Source organism: Lathyrus oleraceus, chromosome 5 (genome assembly GCF_024323335.1).
Source record: "Lathyrus oleraceus cultivar Zhongwan6 chromosome 5, CAAS_Psat_ZW6_1.0, whole genome shotgun sequence".
Lineage (NCBI taxonomy): Eukaryota > Viridiplantae > Streptophyta > Magnoliopsida > Fabales > Fabaceae > Lathyrus > Lathyrus oleraceus.
This window is the reverse complement of record NC_066583.1, coordinates 607,241,950-607,248,201: the sequence shown is the minus strand read 5'-3', so window position 1 is coordinate 607,248,201 and position 6,252 is coordinate 607,241,950. Positions and strand designations below refer to the sequence as shown.

Sequence of the window (6,252 nt, the reverse complement as noted above, 5' to 3'; positions counted from 1 at the left end):
CCTACTTCGAAGGTGAGTCTTCCTCGTTTTACGTCTATGATTGCACCGGCAGTTGCTAAGAATGGTCTTCCTAGTATAATAGGTGTAGTATCATCTTCTCTAATATCCATAATTGTGAAGTCAGTGGGAATGTAAAACTGACCTATGCGTACGGGAACGTTCTCAAGGATTCCTACAGGATATTTGATGGAACGATCTGCTAGTTGTACAGACATCTTGGTCGGTCTTAATTCTCCCATTTCCAGTCTCTTACATATGGATAAAGGCATAACGCTAATTCCGGCTCCTAAATCGCATAAGGCTTTGTCGATGACAAATTTTCCTATGTGACAGGGTATAGAGAAGCTACCTGGATCCTTGAGTTTAGGGGGCATGTTTTGGATTATAGCGCTACATTCGGCAGGGAGTGTAACGGTTTCACTATCCTCAAGTTTCCTTTTATTAGAAAGAATTTCTTTTAAGAATTTAGCATATGAGGGCATCTGCGTAATAGCTTCGGTAAATGGAATTGTAACGTTTAATTGCTTAAGGAGATCAACAAATTTTCTAAATTGACCTACATCTTTGGTTTTAACAAGCCTTTGAGGGTAAGGTATAGGTGGTTTGTAAGGTGGTGGAGGTACATAAGGTTCCTTCTTTTCTAGGGTATCCTTATTACTCTCTTCCTTTTCCTTAGGTTCACTTTCCTCAGTAGATTTCTTAGGGCTTTGGTTTTCTATCCTTGGATCAGACGGTCCTTCCACTTCCGTTCCACTTCTTAATATAATTGCATGAGCTTGGCTTCTCGGATTAGGTTGGGGCTGTCCAGGGAATGTACCAGTTGGTGCAGCAGTAGGTGCTTGTTGTTGAGCTACTTGAGATATTTGGGTTTCTAACATTTTGTTATGGGTAGCCAAGGCATCTACTTTGCTTGCTAGTTGTTTAAGTTGTTCGCCAGTGTGTATGTTCTGGTTTAAGAAATCTTTATTGGTTTGTTGTTGGGAAGCTATAAAGTTTTCCATCATGATTTCCAAGTTGGATTTTCTAGGGGTATTATTGTTAGGATTTGGTTTCTGGTACCCCGGAGGTATAGATGGGGTTTGATTCGGAGACTGTCCAGGTGCGTATAAAGCATTATTACTCTTATATGAAAAGTTTGGATGATTCTTCCAATTTGGGTTATAGGTATTCGAATAGGGGCTTCCTTGAGCATAGTTTACTTGCTCTGTTTGGATTCCAGTCAAGAGTTGACATTCCGCAGGAGTGTGGCCTTGGATTCCACAGACCTCGCAATTCTGAGCTATAGCAACCACGGCGGTTGGTGGTGATACATTTAAACTTTCAATCTTCTGGACCAAAGCATCCACTTTTGCATTGACGTGATCAAGGTTACTTATCTCGTACATGCCAGTTTTCGGTTGAGGTTTTTCCACTGTTGTTCGTTCGGTTCCCCACTGATAGTGGTTTTGGGCCATGCTCTCGATAAGCTGGTAAGCATCAGCATAAGGTTTGTTCATTAATGCACCACCTGCAGCGGCGTCTATCGTTAACCTTGTATTGTATAAGAGACCATTATAAAATGTGTGAATTACTAACCAGTCTTCCAAACCATGGTGTGGGCAAAGTCTCATCATGTCTTTGTATCTTTCCCATGCTTCGAAAAGAGACTCGTTGTCTTTCTGTTTAAATTCGTTTATCTGGGCTCTTAACATAGCTGTTTTGCTTGGCGGAAAATATCGGGCAAGGAAAACTTTCTTCAACTCGTTCCACGTGGTGACTGAGTTGGAAGGTAGAGATTGAAGCCATCTTCTAGCGCTATCTCTTAATGAGAAAGGAAAAAGACGAAGTCGAATTGCCTCTGAAGTGACACCATTAGCTTTAACAGTATCAGCATATTGAACAAATACGGATAAATGAAGGTTTGGATCTTCGGTAAGATTTCCAGAGAATTGGTTCTGTTGCACAGCCTGCAGCAGTGAAGGTTTAAGTTCAAAGTTGTTTGCTTCGATTGCGGGCGGAGCAATACTTGAATGCGGTTCATCTTGCGATGGAGCGGCGTAATCTCTAAGAGCACGAGCTGGTTCTGCCATCTCGGTTAAAGAAGGAAAAATGTTTTTGATATCAGGAAGGTTTATAGGAGGGAGATTGTTTTCAGCACGATATTCCCGAATTCGTCGTAAGACTCGGAGATATAGTTCGATATCGTTGATTCGTAAATAGAGCGGTTCGCCTTGAGAGCGAGTGCGTGGCATACAAATCAACGAAAGAAAGAATAGAAGGAAAAAGAAACCTTAGTCTCTACAGCGTAACGGAAGAGTTACGATATCGATTGAATAAAAGTCCCCGGCAACGGCGCCAAAAACTTGATCGCTCGACTGTGCGAGTCGAGAATGGGATACAAACTGCAAGTGCACAGTTCTATCGCGTAGTTTTAAAAGATATCGATCCCACAGGGACTTATGAATCGATGTACCGTTGTCTAAGGTTACTACGTAAATCTAAGGTGAAAATGTTTGATTGTTTGGGGAAAAGGGAGCTAAGAGCTAAACTAATATCTAGATTAAATATTAATAAAACGGATATCGGTATGTGGTTCGTCAAAACTAGGGAATCAATTCCTTGTCGGTCTCTCGGTTTTAAAATAAATCGTTTCGACTAACTTTATTGGTTAAAGGTTTTATCTCAAACTCTCGCTCTGTTGAAGAAACCATGATCTTATGTTAATGTTGCTGTCACTTATAATTAAGTCAAAAATCATATTTTGAAAACAATAAAGTTGCAGAAACTCTTTTTAAGAAAATACTGACCGTTTTAAACACCCTTATCTCAAACTTTCGCTCTGTTGACTTAGGTTATACAATTAAATCTAAATGCTTAACTCTCGTCCTCACATTCAATCTTTAAAAATACTTTTTGGAAAAAGGTCAGAATTTAATTAATTCTAAAACTTGCTCTCGCCCTGAGATAGATTTAATGACTAACTTACACTGTCCAGTTAAAACCTCAAACTCTCGCTCTGTTGGTTTCAACTTCTTTATGTCTTTTACCTTTGTAAAAAATCTTGTTATTAAACCTGTAAGTTAAGACCGTAAAAAGATTGATTCTAATTTTAAGTTTGAATAGACCGACTTAGTTTTGATCCCTCTTTCTGCTTACTTTACATACCGATACCTAGGCAAATTAGCCAGACATGCTTACTAAATAATAATTAATATCATGCATACACAGACTCATTTCAGGCAGGCAATGCAAATAAACAATAGAATAAAGCATAAAAATTAAATAACAATTAAAGAACCTGAATGCGTAATACAATGGTCTTGAACACTCCACCACAAACCGGTAGGATTTGTTCTTCGATTCTTCAATTAAACAGTAAATTAAATCAAGGAAATAAAAAAAACTCGAATATAACGTAAGGTTAAATCCGGTATAAAGTTGCCCAGTAGTTTCCGGTGTAGAAACTACTACGCGAAAAATATCTAAAAGCTAAGAACGGGGGAAAATAAATTGCAAGGGAAAAAGAAAACAAAGCTTGCAAAATAAAATAAATAAAATGGACGATGCTGGAAAGGAAGAAAAATAAGCAAAGGCGTGAAAAAAAATAAATTTGGCAGAGCTTCCGCAAAACTGAGCGTGCAAAAACTGTGTAACTTTTGGTTTGTGAGACGGCTATTTATAATAGCCTTGGTAGCAGCATTCCGTTTCTCTCCTTCTTCAGCGTGGCTATATCCACGGCGTGCATATAGGAGACCAATTCCTTAACGTTATTCTTCAAGTCCTTCTGAGGGCGATACTTGCGCCACAAAGGTAGTGGGGTTGCGTGACGCTCGTCACGCTATGTGTGACGTCCGTCACAAGGCTCCTTCGCGTGACGCTCGTCACGCGTCCTGTGACGTCCGTCACAGGCACAACATTGGTGACTTGTGCGCTTTGGGCTGGGCTTTGGCCTTTGGTTCCTTTTCTCTCCTTTTTGTTGCTTTTTACACCTCCTTTTCTTCCCTTTTTCACTTTTGCTTCAAAATGGGTACCTGATATAAATAGAAGAGAAATACTGCATAATATCTGATAAAATGGGATAAATTAGTGTAAATGATAAAATAATTTAATTGAATTAAGTCTTAAAAAGCGATATAATTTCGTGTTATCAGAGGCATTACTTGTACGGGTCAAGATTTGAAGTTTTCAGTGACCATAAGAGTTTAAAGTATTTGTTTGATCAGAAAGAGCTGAATATGAGACAGAGGAGATGGTTAGAGTTTATGAAGGATTATGACTTTGGTTTGAATTACCATCCGGGTAAAGCAAACATAGTGGCTGATGCATTGAGTCGGAAATCATTGCATATGTCTATGTTAATGGTTAAGGAATTGGATTTAATTGAACAGTTTAGAGACTTGAGTTTGGTGTGTGAAAGTACTCACAATAGTATTAAATTGGGAATGTTGAAGTTAACGAGTGGTATTCTGGATGAGATCAGAGAGGGTCAGAAATCCGATGTGCTTTTGGTTGATAAGTTGACTCTAGTGAATCAAGGTCAAGGTGGTGAATTCAGAGTTGATGAGAATGGTGTTTTGAAATTTGGTAACAGGGTGTGTATTCCGGATGTTACCGAACTTAAGAAGAGTATTCTGGAGGAAGGACATCGTAGTGGCCTGAGTATTCATCCTGGAGCTACGAAGATGTATCATGATTTGAAAAAGTTATTTTGGTGGCCGGGAATGAAAAGAGAAATTGCGAGTTTTGTTTATTCCTGTTTGACTTGTCAGAAGTCAAAGATTGAGCATCAGAAGCCGTCTGGGCTAATGCAACCGTTGACTATTCCAGAGTGGAAGTGGGATAGTATCAGTATGGATTTTGTGTCTGGTTTACCGAGGACAAGTAAGAATTTTGAAGCTATTTGGGTGATTGTAGATAGATTGACGAAATCGGCTCATTTCATTCCGATCAGAATGGATTATCCGTTAGAGAGATTAGCCGAGTTGTATATTGAGAAGATTGTAAGTTTGCATGGTATTCCGTCGAGTATTGTTTCGGACAGAGACCCGAGATTTACATCGAAGTTTTGGGAAGGTTTGCAGAAGGCTTTGGGAACTAAGCTGAGATTGAGTTCTGCATATCATCCACAGACTGATGGTCAGACTGAGAGGACGATTCAGTCATTAGAGGATCTTTTGAGAGCTTGTGTTTTGGAAAAGGAAGGTGCTTGGGATTGTTATTTACCTTTGATTGAGTTTACCTACAACAATAGTTTTCATTCGAGCATTGGTATGGCACCGTTTGAAGCTTTGTATGGTAGGAGATGTCGGACGCCTTTATGTTGGTATGAGTCCGGTGAGAGTGCTGTGGTTGGACCGGAGATTGTTCAACAAACCACGGAAAAGATTAAGATGATTCAGGAGAAGATGAGAATTGCTCAGAGTCGTCAGAAGAGTTATCACGACAAGAGGAGGAAGTCACTTGAGTTTCAAGAGGGAGATCATGTGTTTCTTCGTTTCACTCCGATAACTGGTGTTGGTCGAGCTTTGAAGTCGAAGAAGTTGACACCTCGATTTATTGGTCCTTATCAGATTTTGGAGAGGATAGGGGAGGTAGCCTATCGTATCGCTTTACCGCCGTCGCTTGCGAATTTGCATGAGGTTTTTCATGTGTCTCAGCTGAGGAGGTACATTCATGATCCGTCGCATGTAGTCCAAATAGATGATGTACAGGTGAGAGATAACCTGACTGTTGAAACATCACCTATGAGGATTGAGGATCGAGAGTTGAAGCAGTTGCGGGGTAAAGAGATTGCCTTGGTAAAGGTAGCTTGGGGAGGACCAGCAGGTGGCAATGTGACTTGGGAACTGGAGAGTCAGATGAAGGGGTCTTATCCGGAGTTATTCGCTTGAGGTATGTTTTCGAGGACGAAAACTCTTTTAGTGGGGGAGAGTTGTAACACCCCAATAAAAATAAGATAATTATTTGATTTAAATTAATATTATATTTATTAATTTAGTTAAATAATTGGAATTATTGGATTATTATTATTATTATTTTGGAATAATAATTATTGGAAAATATATAAGTGTGAAGTAAGGAAAAAGAATCCCATTTGGTAAAAAGAGTTTTACGTGAAACAGAGAAGCGGCTGAAAAGTAGAAAGTGGAGAAAGGGCAAAGAGGAAGAGCAAGGGCAAAGGTTGGAGAAGAGAAAAGCTTGAAGCTTAAAGATTCGCCGGATTAATCAGGTAAGGGGGGTTTATCGTCGTTTAATGGGTATTATGGGTTAGCA

General features: G+C 39.5%; 1 pseudogene; it reads left to right on the top strand.

The window, feature by feature from the left end:
* The first annotated feature begins 1,584 nt into the window (after positions 1 to 1,584).
* Positions 1,585 to 1,684, top strand: LOC127089395 (uncharacterized; annotated as a pseudogene).
* The last annotated feature ends 4,568 nt before the right edge of the window (positions 1,685 to 6,252 follow it).